Source organism: Nyctibius grandis, chromosome 2 (genome assembly GCF_013368605.1).
Source record: "Nyctibius grandis isolate bNycGra1 chromosome 2, bNycGra1.pri, whole genome shotgun sequence".
NCBI classification, from domain to species: Eukaryota; Metazoa; Chordata; class Aves; order Nyctibiiformes; family Nyctibiidae; genus Nyctibius; species Nyctibius grandis.
Genome location: NC_090659.1, coordinates 1,154,718 through 1,169,923, shown reverse-complemented (window position 1 = coordinate 1,169,923; position 15,206 = coordinate 1,154,718).

Below are 15,206 nucleotides of genomic sequence, written 5' to 3'. Positions count from 1 at the left end.
TTGTCCTATCGCTAGTTGCCCGGGAGAAGAGGCCGACTCCCACTTCACTACACCCTCCCTTCAGGTAGTTGTAGACTGCACTAAGGTCACCTCTGAGCCTCCTCTTCTCTAGGACCATGAGGTCCTGCTCACAGCAATGCAAATTATTATGAGAGGTTCCTCCCTCACTACCCCTTTCCTGAAGAGTTACTCACGGGCAGCTTGGTCGGTGCCAGCGTGGGATGTTACACACCAGGTTATGGATGGTGGGGACGAGAGGAGGTCCTGACATGTGCCCAGGGGCAGTGGACCTTGTTGATAGCTGGAAGGCCACATATCTGTGATGGGCTTTTCCTTGGTGGGGCAGCTGCAGGGATGTTTCTCTCGGAGTCGGGATGCACAGGTTGTTCCATCACACTACACGTACCTTTCTGGAGAGACTGCAAGGCTGAGAGGTTTTAAAGGAAAAGAAGCTCTGCCCAGGCACTAGACACACGTTGTCAGGGGATTTGTGAACCGCAACGTTTTCTTTTGGGCTGGACAAGCAGTTGGTCTGACTGCTCCTCGTGGGTCCCTGTGTCCCAGGCGGTGGCAGCGCTGGGGGGAACGGATGGGCTCTGAGCATCCCCCAGGAGGGGGCCCTGGCAGTGCACTGTAGTGCGGGGCCCTGTCCACTGCTCAAGGATGCCTCTGCTGCCTCACGTGACATTAATTTTTTTCCCCTTGGGTGGGAGTGGGGGGGTCCTCTAATTATTTGCTGCAGATCCATTCACCGCTGAAGGAGGCATTTTGAGCACTACAAACAACTCTTTCTGTGGCAATCATCACCCCTGTTATGCGTCGTGCTCACAAAACCCTCAACTGCAATACAGTTCTTCCACCCCGGTTGCAGTAAGCTGCACCTGAGGAAGAAGCAGAGGTGCAGTCAGCTCCACAGAAAAAGAAATCTTGAACTCCAGAGACAAATTCAACTGTTCACAAAGAGCCTTTTCAGAAATGCGAGTGTGCGAGCGCTTCCTGCCAGAGGCAAGGATGATTATCCTTGCAGACTGGTGTCCTCTAAACATTGCTTAAAGAGAGCACTGCTCCCCAGTGAAAAAGAGATGAAGACTTTGAAGCAGGAATTTCATTAAAGAGTAAACTAACCTTTCAGGTTTCTTGCTGCTTGGCACAGAAACTGCCACGTTGTCATTGTGGTTTTTTTTCGAACTTCTTTGAAAACTGCACTAATGACCCTGTAGCTGGCAGGCAACTTTGGCCACGGCACCTCTGTGCGGAACTGTTCCTTGATATAGAATAGAATAGAATCAACCAGGTTGGAAGAGACCTCTGGGATCATCGAGTCCAACCATTGCCCTGACACCACCATGGCAACTAGACCATGGCACTAAGTGCCATGTCCAGGCTTTTCTTAAACCCCTCCAGAGATGGTGACTCCACCACCTCCCTGGGCAGCCCCTTCCAATGTCTAATGACCCTTTCTGAAAAGAAATTCTTCCTAATGTCCAACCTGAACCACAAGATTCAAAGGTGGGTTCCACGTGGGACTGACTGCAATAGATTTACTTGGGGTTGCTGCCACGGGCCGGGCAACTGTTAAAACTCTTAGTTCGCCGTGGTAAGTGACGAACTTGACTCGGAACCTGACAACCTCATGGAGGGGCAGACGAGTGGGTGGCACAGGCTAGGGGGGCAGCGTGGCAGGGGGCAGGGCACTGAGGTGGCAGTGGGATCCCCATGGGGTTTTTTTTGTGACCCCTTGCTTCCTCCATCTCCTCATCCTTAGCTCTTGTGCCTCTCGCCTGCTTGCAGCACTGTCTCTTCTGGATGGGAAGGAGAGGGGAAGAGGGTTTCTCGCTCTGCTTCCTTCTCCTCTTTCTCCTCCTCTCTCAGCTACATGTGCATGTCCGCACACTGTGTTTGACATAACACAGCCCCGGTTTCAGCCCGGGTGTTTAAGCAGCATGGCAAGGCATATACACTTCCCTCTCAACAGCAATTTTTCCAGCTGAAAGATGTTTAAAGATCTGAATGGACTTTTCATCCCTTTCCCCTCACTGACAGCCTCCCTGCTCTGGCCTGGCCTGCGCTGGTGCCAGGGCTGCTCCATCACCTTCCCCAATTCCACCACCACTCCTGGTGCCAACACGAGCAGAATTCAAGATGACCATTTCTACAAACTTTTCACTTGCTATTAAGTCCTGAAGATATTTTTGGGCCAAATCCAACCAGATGATGGCTCTTTAATTATGCCTTTTACTCATCCCACTGGTAAATATTGCTTTCTTCACTTTGTAAACAGAGAACTTGCTTTTGAGCAGCCTTGCCCAAGACTACAAGTCAAAATGAATGGATAGGCAAGGACTACAGCTCTTAAATCCTCTCTTCTTGCTATCTGCGGGAAAAATCTCTTCATGACCACTTCATATTTACAAAGCCTTTCAGATAAGACAACAGGGCATCTTTTGGGAAAGCAAGAGGATCACAGGGAGTGATCTAGTGCTGGGTTCCCCTGTGTGCACATCTCTGACTCTCCATTTCTGTGATATAAGAAGGGGACTGCAAAAGCTGGCAGTAGTTTTTCTAATTAGAAGGCCTAACTTTCAGAGAAAGAGAATGTTTGGGGATAAATTGAAGAGAATCAGATCCCTCACCTTCTCTACCATTCCAACCACAGGTCCCTGTGGTCCTCTGCTCCTATTTAATGCCATTTTTGATCAACGATGGTCCATCAGTGTAAGCCATTGAACATTGCATTGTGCAAAGTGCAAGTTACAGAAAAAGCAGAGTGTAAAAAGTGCAACCAACAAACAAAACAAATATAAAGCACATTGACTCCACAACTATACACCAATGAAAAAACACTGTGTGAAATCCAGACAGACATTTCCAAAAAAAAGAAAGACTTTACAGAGTCATTATTTTCAAATTTAAATGGAAGGTACATGTGAGACCAGCCCTGCTTGCTTTGGTTGCTCTCTTTTGTAGCTACAGCACAAACCATGCTTTCCCCTTACTCTGCACAGAATCAGCTAAGGCTTTTCACTTGTACGTCTCATCCTCCACATTTCGTAAGAAAATGTTTCTAACTAGGTTAATAACCACGTAACGAGATGCAATGGCACCCATAGCTTTAAAAAGGCATTTGTTAGGAAAGAGTAACCCACTGCCAGTGCTGGGAAACATCTGCTCATGTTAGACTACAAGGTTGAGGTTTCCCATGAAGATTCCCAGAAGGGCCATGTCATTCCCTGGTCACTTTGGCAGGAGCTTCAGAGAATCACAGAATCAACCAGGTTGGAAGTGACCTCTGGGATCATCGAGTCCAACTGTTAAATGTCATGGTCAGAGACAATGTTTGGAGCAGCTTTCCTGAATCACAACAGCAAGAGAGAACAGGACTCTTCTTGAGAACGGGCTTTTCATAAACACAGCCTGTGGGGGCTTTATCTTGGGGTCTGTGTGAAAGAGGGAGTTATCAAGCCAAGCAACAGACCACTCGATCAGAAACTAAAAGCTTAGGTTCGCATCCAAAGTGCTGTAAACCTAGATGGGTTGTACAGCTCATTTTGCTGTGCAAACCATCTCTGATGGATTCCGTTCCCTGATTAATTTAAATTCCTCCATACTGTTGTATGAAAATAACATCTCACAGACACACAGCCGCCTGGCCAGAGCTCAACACAGCAGATTGGTTAGAATTCACCACTGAAGAAATATATCAAATAGAAAAGATGATTAAAGATGTGAAAGTTAACTTCAGATACAGTAGAAGTGACAATTTGAGGGCAGCAGCTGCCTTTTCATTATAAAAAAAAAAAATCAAATAATTTACAGCAATAAAAGGCCAAGTTACAGTGACATTGAGAACCATAACTTGGATTTTTTTTTTTTGACAGAATACTTTGGAAGCCTCAGGCATTAATGAGTTTGTTTGCACGTGGTATCTTTGTAACCCTATAAATACCTCTCATGCTATCAGCCTGTCAGAAGCAACCACAGGGAAGTGAGATATCTCTCCCATCACATCCATCTTCTATTAAATTGTCCACTACATCCTAATTCCACGTCTGTTTAGAAAAGGTGGTGAAACACCAATGAGAAAAGCAAAGTAGAGGTTGTTTTTCATGTTGAGACTGACTCTGCAGAGATTAAACTGTATATTGGTGGAGCCTGTGTTTGGCTCCAGAGGTGCTTTAGCCTGGAGCCTTGAAGAGCAAGACACGTCACCCAGGTCCTGGAAAGAGGGGGGGTCACCTCCAGAAGGCAACTCAGAGCAGAGTGCACCTTACACAAGGGCAGTGTAGGGCAAGTGCATTCCTAAATCTGGTTATCTCAATAGAGTTAACAGCCTGCAGTTAGATGGGATGAATACAGCACAAGAGTAGCTAGAAGGTAAAACAGAGAACAGGAAACTTCTCAGATATTTCTGCATAATGATATTTTCCAGGCCACAAGCAGAGTAATATCTAGCTACCTCAGATGTGAATCCTTTCGGTTCACTCTGTGCTCCAAGGCATAATGTGAACCTGCCCCCTAAGGAACCTGAGAGGACTTGTTAGCGCAGCAATGTGTGCTGCACACCAATCTCCTTCCAGGGTACTCTTGGCCAAGTAGCTAAAGAAAAGGATACGGAATTAAGATGGTTTTCAACATATAACACTTCTCTCAGCATTCAGTACGAGTTCCTAAAGTTTCTACCACCACTAAAATTAAGAAAGATTTCTAGGTTTTGGTTGGTTCGTAAGGGTCACTGCCCATGTGAAATGGATGTTCAGTTTCTAGCTGAGTCTGTCACCTCCTGAAACAATGCTAGGAAGGGCCTGCACTGCTTATCCTTGTTCCAGTGAAACAGAGTATCCCAACTAGTGGGCATTTAAGGGGGTCACTGATCATACTTTTACTATCTATCTAAAGTATAGGGAGGGACAATCACATGAAAATCATTCCCAAGCGTCACCTGGCCTGGAGTTTTGGTTGTGAACCAAAAGTAGGCTGGTAGTCACCTCCTCCCAGTTTGACCCCTTGTCTTCAATACTATTTCCATCCCAATCAGTGATGTGTGACCCACCCGCTCCTGGGAGCCTGCTCCTGACCTACCAACTCACTGGCACCAGTCAACTGAGTACTGCTCTCCCTCCTGCCCAAAATGAGGTTGTGCTTTAACTTCTCCACAGCTGATTAAGCTTAGCGATGCTGCTAATGGCAATGAAATCATTTGAGACCTCTACCAGAGCAGTTAACTTCTATTTTGCATGATTGCTTCCATTTTCAAAATGAATATGCAGCAGCTCAGGGGGTTGAAGGGCCTTACCAGAGCCCTGCCCAAGTTGATGGGTGGCACCTGGGTGCGTCCAGACTCTGTGTCCCAAAAAGAGCACCACTGTAGACAAGGGAAGCTGCTTGTGTTCCCCAAGCCTTTTTTCCCAAAAGGCTGAAGCCACCTTCTGCCCCTTGAAAAATCAATGATTCAGTAAATTAATTTCAGTCTGTTACTGTAATTGGATTAAAAAAAAAGAAGCATCTTGCAAGATTTTCCTTAAAGTCAGTAAGCTGGAGGATTGCACTGTGACCGAGCACAAATCAAATACTTCTAACGCTATTTGACATTTTAATTGCAAATAAGGAAAAAATCTCTCATTACAGAACTGAACCAAGTTGGCTTGTTGTGAATCAGACTCTCCAGAGGACACTTCCCTCCCCTACCCCTGCACAGCAGCTGAAGCAGCAAACATCATGCAAACTAAGGCAGCAGGAGCCATTACCAGTCATCCTTTCTCCCTTTAAAATTACACTGGCTCACATGGTGTATTTCTCTAGCAGATGCTACTGTACAGCACAGAGCTTGTCAAGAAGGAAAAAAAAGCCCACCGCAGAGCTGCATGAAAAAACAAGTTTAGAAGTGCCATAGATCTGTTTGCAGGAGGCTGGATCAAAATCATTTCAGGCTCATTTCAGTGATTTACCTGAATACACCAGAGATGCGTTTGGCTTGCAGTGCTTCTGAAAAGTCTTGGCCGTGGTCTTTCAGGACGCAAGAGAAAGTACCAGGGCTGGGAATCAGTACAACTCACCAGCTGCTCAGAGTACAGGTACAATTTTAGCAGTCTGATTTAATATTTTGTTCTACCAGCAACGCTCGTGGCTAAATGGGAAATAAAACTAATCTATCCTGATTAGATTTGGGCTGTAATCTCATATCACCCTCAGATATTGGACTTCCCTGGCAGGCTTCCTGCTTTGCACTGGCTCTGGTTCCCAGGAAGCTGAAGAGGGCAAGGTGGATAATGAAAGAAATGTTAGTTCAAAGAAAATTCATATATAGTTGAGTGGTTTGAACAGCAGAAACATTTAACAACACATATATGAAAAAAAAAGCAGTCTATGGATGTGGTCCATTCACCCAGAAGAAATGTTTTATTATACCAATGTGGATGCTACCCCTGTCTGAAAACACTGGGTGCAATAAACGCAATTCTTTGAATCCTAGGGAGGATTGCGTGCTTTTTCTGAACATAAAAAGTACATGCCCAGTTTTATGGGACTGGCACCTCTATCATACACTAGTTGCCCGGAGGAAATAACTCTGATTTTTTCAGGGAAGTCATCTGCTTTTTCAAAATGGACAAAATATTGAACAGAGCAAGTACATTAGCTATCTTATGCTTAGAATTGTTATCTTTAGAAAATATTAACCAAAAAAATAGCTGAGGCTCGGTTTGGTACAAAATGAAGAATTAGATCTCCTGACAGGCTCTCCAGCACATTTTTCCTGCAATTTTCCATTTTTCAGTTGCAGTGGCAATTTCCAGCAGTCTTTCTCTATGGGTGACTTTTCCTTCTCTCACCAGAATCGTGTTTTGCCAACCCCTGACCTGCTCCTCATGTGGTAGCTCAAGTAGTTGGGTGGTTCCTCCGGTGAGGAGGTCCCCAGACCTAGGAGAGAGTTGCCTCTGTAAGACCTCTCCCACCATCTCTCAAAAGGCAGGGATGACCTCCTGGTTTATTTTGTTATTTAAACCCCTCACACCAATTCGCAGAAAAAGCTTCACCATTCATCGTCCAATCAAAAAGACACAAATTCCCCACTAAAAACAACAGCTTTTTCAAAGGACCTGGAGCATACCTAAGAGCTCAACATTTACTGGTTCCTATTTTCTGGGAAGCAGGATTTAGCAGCCCGCATTAAAGAGCCATGAAGGAGCTTATATTTTTTTCCTGGTTCCCCATGGTGTGTACTTTCTCTTTGGGAAACTGCCAAAGCCTGTCTCAGGAGGTTGTTATTTTGCTCCAAGAGACCAAAATCAATCAATCAATCCACGGCTTGGCAGCGCCAGAACAGAAGATTAGGACTCTCAAGGCAGATTATAAACACAATCCCCTCAATTAACTTCTCTGGGATGGGCTAGAGGCAGTTAGATCCTTGTTAAGTCAATTATTAACACAGATGGTCAATGTGAGTATTTTTTATGACAAATCTTATTAATTTCATGTGTAAAGCAGTAAATCCAGAGAAAGGCTAATAAGCAGGGCTGCTGCCCTGCCCACTGGGGCACGGACAACAAGCTGCTGCTGCAGGAGCAGTTTGGCACAGGTCCTACTGCCACGTGCAAAACAGCCAACCCCTCCTGCCAGCAGCGCCAGGGCTTTTCCCAGTCCCCTTCGTTTTCAGGAGTTTGAGACTCTGTGCCCTGCCAGTCCTTCCTGAGATACATTATATAGGCATCACAGAATCAACCAGGTTGGAAGAGACCTCTGGGATCATCGAGTCCAACCATTGCCCTGACACCACCCTGTCAACTAGACTAGGGCACTAAGTGCCATGTCCAGGCTTTTTTTAAACCCCTCCAGAGATGGTGACTCCACCACCTCCCTGGGCAGCCCCTTCCAATGGCTAATGACCCTTGCTGAAAAGAAATTCTTCCTAATGTCCAACCTGACCCTCCCCTGGCCAAGCTTGAGGCTGTGTCCTCTTGTCCTAGCGCTAGTTGCCCAGGAGAAGAGGCCGACTCCCACTTCACTACAACCTCCCTTCAGGTAGTTGTAGACTGCACTAAGGTCACCTCTGAGCCTCCTCTTCTCCAGGCTAAACAACCCCAGCTCCCTCAGCCATTCCTCGTAGGTCAGACCCTCCAGACCCTTCCCCAGCTTGGTCGCCCTCCTCTGGACTCGCTCCAACACCTCAACATCTCTCTTGAAGTGCGGGGCCCAGAACTGGACACAGGATTCAAGGTGCAGCGTCACCAGTGCCGAGTACAGAGGGACGATCACTTCCCCAGACCGGTTGGCTACACTATTCCTAATAGAGGCCAGGATGCCATTGGCCTTCTTGGCCACCTGGGCACACTGCTGGCTCATGTTTAGCCGGCTGTCCATCAGCACCCCCAGGGCTCTTTCCGCTGGGCCGCTTTCTAACCACTCTTCCCCCAGCCTGTAGCGCTGCACGGGGTTGTTGTGGCCCAAGTGTCAGACCCGGCACTTGTTCTTGTTGAACCTCATGCCGTTGGTCTCGGCCCATCTATCCAACCTGGCCAGATCCCTCTGTAGGGCCTTCCTACCCTCCAGCAGATTGACACTCCCACCCAGCTTGGGGTCATCTGCAAATTTGCTGAGGGTGCACTCAATCCCTACGTCTAGATCATCTATAAAGATATTGAACAGCACCGGCCCCAGAACTGAGCAAAAAGCTCAACAGGCACCCACAGTCCCTACTCTTTGCAAGAAGAATCAGTTGAAGGAAACATTTTGTGCCTGCATAGTTTAATCCAGAACTACGTAACTCTCAGTCAATTTTAAGTGCCCAGTTTTCAGGGCCTGAAAAAGCTTGCTAGTGCAGGTGCATTTTTTTGCGTCTGGAGAGCAGGCACCAAAAGCTTGCACTGAAATTGCTCTGACAACTTAGTCCTGATGCAGTTTTACTGCCAACACAATTATCATCCTCAGAAAGCCCTTCCATAATGCCCCATTGCGCTTTTAACAACTGAACTTTGTCTGCCTTCTTCCAGACTTTTTCAGGATTTAGCCTTAAAATAATATCAGATAAGTTCATCTTACTACAGAAACCAGTTACTTGCCAGGATGATGGAAGCTAAGGGGGGAAAAATAACCCCAACCTTAACAATTAGCGTTGATTGAATTTCCCTACAGGAGTTCAAAGGAAAGAAGCTGAACTGTGACCCAAAAAGACTGAAATTAGTTTTAAAACATCCTGCTCTATGGTACAACACTATATCCACGCTCCCTGCTTGGCAATAATTTATTCAAACTCCTTCCTGCCTGAACAACGTTTAAGGGTGGCTAAACGAGCAGCAGCACTGGCAGGCAGTACCCTGCACTGTCCTATTGAGTAATTAAAACAGTGCCAGGCAAGTGTCTGATTTAACCTTTTGTCAGGCTCCTGTAAGTCTATCACATCACGAGATCCTGGCAGTGCTGCTGACCTCAGGGAATAGAGCCCCAAATTGTTCCCCTGTGAAAAGCCAGCAGATGGACCAGCTCCTGTGTCCTGTGTACTTGTCACAGCCTGAGGAGTGACTGGGAGCAACCCAGTGAGGAGAAGGAGGGACTGGCAGGCAGCTGGAGTCACCCCGGTGCTCTCAGCAAGGAAGACAGCATGTCAGCAAGACCCACCAGTGAAATATGTGGCTGGCTACGAGCAGTGACAGCTTAAGGCTGAAGCTGATTCTTGCGTTCATCCATCTGGATAAATATTTGTTGCTGTTATGTGTGCTCACCAGTGGCAATACATGATTAAAACATTTCTAATTTGCAGCGCCTTCAACTGCATTCAAGTCAGGCTTCCTTCTCCAGGGGATAAATGGCATTTATAAATCCTCAATTTTTTCTAACTTCAGGTATTATTGCAGGTAAAAAAGCAGAATATTTGTACTTTAGCAGCCTGTTAGGTGCATGTTGCCATTTGATGAAGATTCACCCAAGGCAAGTGACTTGCAACCCCAAGCCAAGCTCATCTTCCCAGTGAATGTGTAATTGGTGGGCGTTGACGATGGAAAAAGGCAATAAGCAGTTTTTGTGACAAGATAATCTGTCTTATTTTATTAACCTTTTTGGTCTCTGGTCCTGTGTTAGCACTTTTTTGGTCTGCTCAACACCCTAGCTTTACAGGCTTCAGCATCTGACGTATATGATCTTTACATATCTTTATGTTCTTACTTTACACTCTTGACTGCTAGCAGTTGTAATGTTTTCTTTCTTACACCTCTTTCTTCTGCTCTCTTTATATAGGCCAGTAGGACCCAAAAAGCAGGAAGCCTAATTACTGGGAGCTGTGCAACTGAAATGATGGAGTTTCTTAAGACTACAACTGGGATAAGAAGCTGCTTAATAAACAAAAAAGCAGGATGCCTGTAGTCTGTCAGAGGAGTAATTGAAGCCTGGATAAGACACTTGGGGTACTTTAAGACAAGGCTGTGCAGACTTGGAGAAGTCCAATTACAGCATCTCCATTTGTACAGAATAAATTGAAGACAGGGTTGATGGTGAACAGATCCGGAATGAAAGCTGAGTGCTGGGCAGAAGGCAGTGACTGACAAGCAAATGCACAGTTCCCTCTGTAAAGAGCTGATTTAATTTATACAAAAGGAGAGCCCAACTCCAGCCTTCAGAAAGAAATTTCTACAGAGCTGGACCCCACCAGGTGCAGTGTTGCGTTTGCTACTTTTCAGCCATTCTACTTGAATAAAGAATGTTGGGGGTGACAAATACAATACTGAATCAGATCTCTGCTTAAAGACAGCTGAGTAAATTAAGATTCCTGGCTGGGGAATAGGGGGAGGTAGAAGGGGCAAGGACAGCCTGCTGAGCACTCATTATCACTAGCTGGTGATTTAAAGTGGCCAGCCTTGGCAGAACTCATCAAACCGTCACCATGCTGGTAGTGACTGGTGGGAGAGGCAGCTGCTGGGGAGAAAGCAGCAGCCATGGCTGCATATCAGTGCTTGGAAAGTCCAGCACAACTTTCTGACAAACAAGGTTTGAAGCATTCATCATTAGAGAAGCAGCACAGGCGTGAAGATTTTATCCATGTTAATTTCTATCATGGCTTTCCAAAAAATGCAGACAGGGCCACTCTTTTTTCCCAATATAAAGTTATCTGGGAAAATAGAATGTTTTAAAAAAACTTTTTTCCAGGTGTACAGAGCTTTAGTGGTACAGAAAAACAGACTACAGCTCTTGAGCTGCTCAGGCTGAAACTAAAACACCTCCCCCCTGCTCCCCATGCACTCTGCTATACTTACAGGTCTTCTCCTGGGACACCACCACCAGATGCATCAAACTTCTGGATGCCTGAGACTAATATGGGGGAAACAAGATGACCACAATCATTGTGCCCTATGAAGGGACATGGCCAGCCTCCATCCTGGCCCTCAACAACGCCACAGTTGCTCCCCTCCCCAGCTTTATCAGGTTTGTGACTACTCTTGAACATTTCCACCTCTCAGCTAAAGTACAGACAGCTGGTGCCCGTAACATCACGTTACCACACTGCAGACCTTTAGTTACTCAAAAAAATAAACTTTTTGGAGGCCCCACAGGCCTCCTGATGCCAGGCTCGGCTAAACCCACATGGCTCTGCTTGCCCCCCAGCCAAGACAATAATGCTACAGACACCTCTCCAGCCCTCATCTTTGTAACCAGCACCTCAACGATATGCTAATGAGTAAGACAAGCATTTTGGAGGGTTAAATTTTTTGCAGCTGGTGATGCCATTCCTCCACAATTTAAGGCAAGTGTCTCAAAGGTATCCTTAAATCCTTGTTTTCTGCCAAGACAACTACACTTCTTGGAATGACAGGCTTAAATCTTTCAACAGGACTCACAGTACTGTGCCTCTGTCATATCTGGGCTTTCCAGAGATACAGCAATAGTTGTGCTTTGGGTGAAACAGTGTAAAACAAAAAAAACTCCCATGAATCAGAAATATTTTACTTCAGGAAAGGTAGAGTCATTAATAACAGCAACACTGTAATACATGTTAATTAGATTTTTAGCAAATGTTTTCAGGGAAAGAGACACAAGACTGTGTTACAGCCCAAGCCATCAACATTCAAGGCTTTGCCTTTAAAACAGAGGCTTGGCTTAGAGATGTTTTGCCTGGCAGTAGCTTGTCCCACCACCTCAGCAGGGCCATCAGCTGCCTGCTCACACATTTTTGTCCCCACTAGTGGCACTCTCCAAGCTCTTCTCTCCGCAGGGCCAGGCTGAGATGGGCTGCCTCAGCTTACTTTCATTTCTCCATTTAATTTCTTTGGGGTCTCCTAGTCCCACACTGCTTTGAAAGCCATCGAGTGTGTCACTGCTGGTTATCTTATAGCAACCTCCTACCATTTTCAAAACTTTCCAGCTTCCATCCTTGCTGTTTGCTATTGAGGCCTGGGAAGTAATTAATAGAAATTGGATTTTTAATTATTATTATTATTATTTGTTCTTTACAAAGATGTTTTTGCTCTTCTTTTCCTCCAAGCTAGGACTTCTGGTATGGGAAGCTTGTTTGCAGGTTCAGTCATTGCAGAGGACTTACAGAAAAATCAGCTTAGCTGAACGTAGGCTCAGCTCTGTCTATGCCTGTCTTAGGGAGAGCAGGTGCTCCTGAATGACACGTTCTGACCTGGGTTATTTTATTACCATTTGTTCTGTTTCCAAGCACTGTTCTCAAACAAAAAATCTGCAGAAGACAGATCTAGCAAGCCCTCCGTCCTCTCAGTGCTTCGCAGAGAATTATCTACTTTATGCCTCAAGCTTGGCCAGGGGAGGTTCAGGTTGGACATTAGGAAGAATTTCTTTTCAGAAAGGGTCATTAGCCATTGGAAGGGGCTGCCCAGGGAGGTGGTGGAGTCACCATCTCTGGAGGGGTTTAAGAAAAGACTGGACATGGCGCTTAGTGCCATGGTCTAGTTGACAGGGTGGTGTCAGGGCAACGGTTGGACTCGATGATCCCAGAGGGCTCTTCCAACCTGGTTGATTCTGTGATTCTGTGATCTCCAGAATCTCAGCTTGGCAAGTGGTAGCAATGCAGTCAGGTAACCCCATCAGTGCCCGCTGCCCTATATCCACAGAGGCGCCCAAACACATCGTGCCTTGTGTCAGGTCACTGGGGAAAGAGCACCCACCTGAACGCCAAAGGCAGCAGGAGCGAGAGCAGAGGCAGGCTGGCAGCACCGCAGAGTGCCCGCAGCCTTGTGCCAATGCCAGCTTGAAACGAGAGGCAGCAGCAGGGTGCTGCCCCGCACCACCTGCATTGCTGCAGGGACAGTCAGTAAGGTGTGCCAAAAAAAGGGTTGAACCGAGCACCCTCTCCCAGCCTACTAAATCCCATCAGCACCTTCTTGCCAACTCCGCTTGGCAGTAGCAGGGACTACACATCATTAAAAAACAAAACAACAAGAAAAAATCCCAGACTGCCTTTCAAGCTGGGGCATTTCACTGGCCCAGCTGGCACTGGTGCAGTGGGGTTGGTTATAGGGGGGCAGTAGTGGGGAGCAGGGACACGCTGAGCCCCCGTGGTCACCAGAGGAGGCACAGCTGCTGAAGCAGGCAGCTGGCACCGCAAGGTGGGGACATGGAGTGAAAAAAACCAAACCACGCATAAATAACCCCTTTGAAAACGTGCCAGCAATTTCTTTGCACGCAAAAATCAAAACATGCTTTACTGGAAAGCCTTCCCCATCGCTTCCTCAGCGCAGGCTGTCTCTAAGCCTATGGTTTCCTGGTGCCTGCGGTTTTTCAGCCACAGGTTTTTAGCCCTGTTAGCCCTTGTTTGGGGCTTTGTCCAGAAGATATATCTGTGACCTGCAGCAGAAGTTGTTTTTTTCCCCCTTTCCAGTTTATCTGGTTATTGGGAGGCTCCGTCTCTGAGCCCATCAATTATTTTCTTCCCGCCTGCCATTTAGCAGTCATCTCTGCTGGTTCAATAGATCTAGTGACAGCGCACTTTCAAACAGGTTTAAAATTCAAATTGACTCAAATTATCTGGAGGTAATTTACCCATAAGCCGCCAAGGTAGGAGCATGAGACTGTCCAGGTATCACCGAAGCTAAGAAACAAAGCTGCCTTGAGTACGCTGGAGCAAGCTCCTTGTTGCTCACGTCTTGAATTGCTTTTAGTCCAACAATTCACCTTAAAGCAGACACAGAGCAGAGTATCACCCAGTTACTGCACGCTAATGCATTTTGCAATGTATTTGATTTTAATATCAGAATATTACAGTTTCCAGTACCAAGAGATAATAGGCAAAACACAAGGGTTTCCATGGGACGTTGGTGTATTTTGTGTTTTATATTTGCTCTGTGCTTTGCTTTGGTGGCACAATACGCTCATATGCCATTACCATAAATTCAGTTGTTTGTTTGCAAATTCTCTCTCAATTTTCCATCCTCTGGCAATAAAGCTACATTTAGAAAGGGCTGTCTTTAGCAATTGCTTGCCATCCTTTTATTGATGGTTTCTCTGAACATCTCATTGCACTTTTATTCTATTACCCATTTAATGGTTTTTCATTTCCTCCAACATAGACAGCCCAAGGAACGTTTTACCACAATAGATGCCACTTCCACTCTCCACTTGGAGGTAGACTGGGGGGTGGAGGGGGAAGAGTGGAGATTTTTTCCAATTATTTTCCATGAATTAATTTTTAAAATGAACTCTACTTTTATGCACTAGATCTTTGGTGCCTTGAAGGGTCGTCTTCCTTATTTCTCCCTAAAATACAGTGATTAGGCATTGAAACTGGCATTTAAAATTCTGCTAAACATAAGTGTTGACTATTAAAACATCTGATTAGTTTCACAAAGAACTCAAACTGAATAATTGATTTTGACAATTATTTCAACCAGATTTATTTTACTAAATTTACCCAAAGACATTGCTATTACTGGTAAAATCAGGTGATAGATACCTAGTGAATTATTGTTATTTACTGTTTGTTTCAATGTCTTTCATTTAATCTGGTTGCCCAAATAGGATATGCCTCAATTAAGAAGATGCAACTGTTTCTTAGAAACATGGTGATCTATAGATTTAAGTGAGATCTGAAAGCAAAGGGTTGTCTTTCACAAAACCAGCCAATACGACTGTAAAAAAACCAAGAGCCAAGCACACTGTTGGGCACACGAGACTTCTGGTATGGAGTATAAGAAGCTAGGAACAATTTTAATTATGATACACAAAACTTCTAAAAACAAAATTACAGTGCACAAACCTCAGTTTCG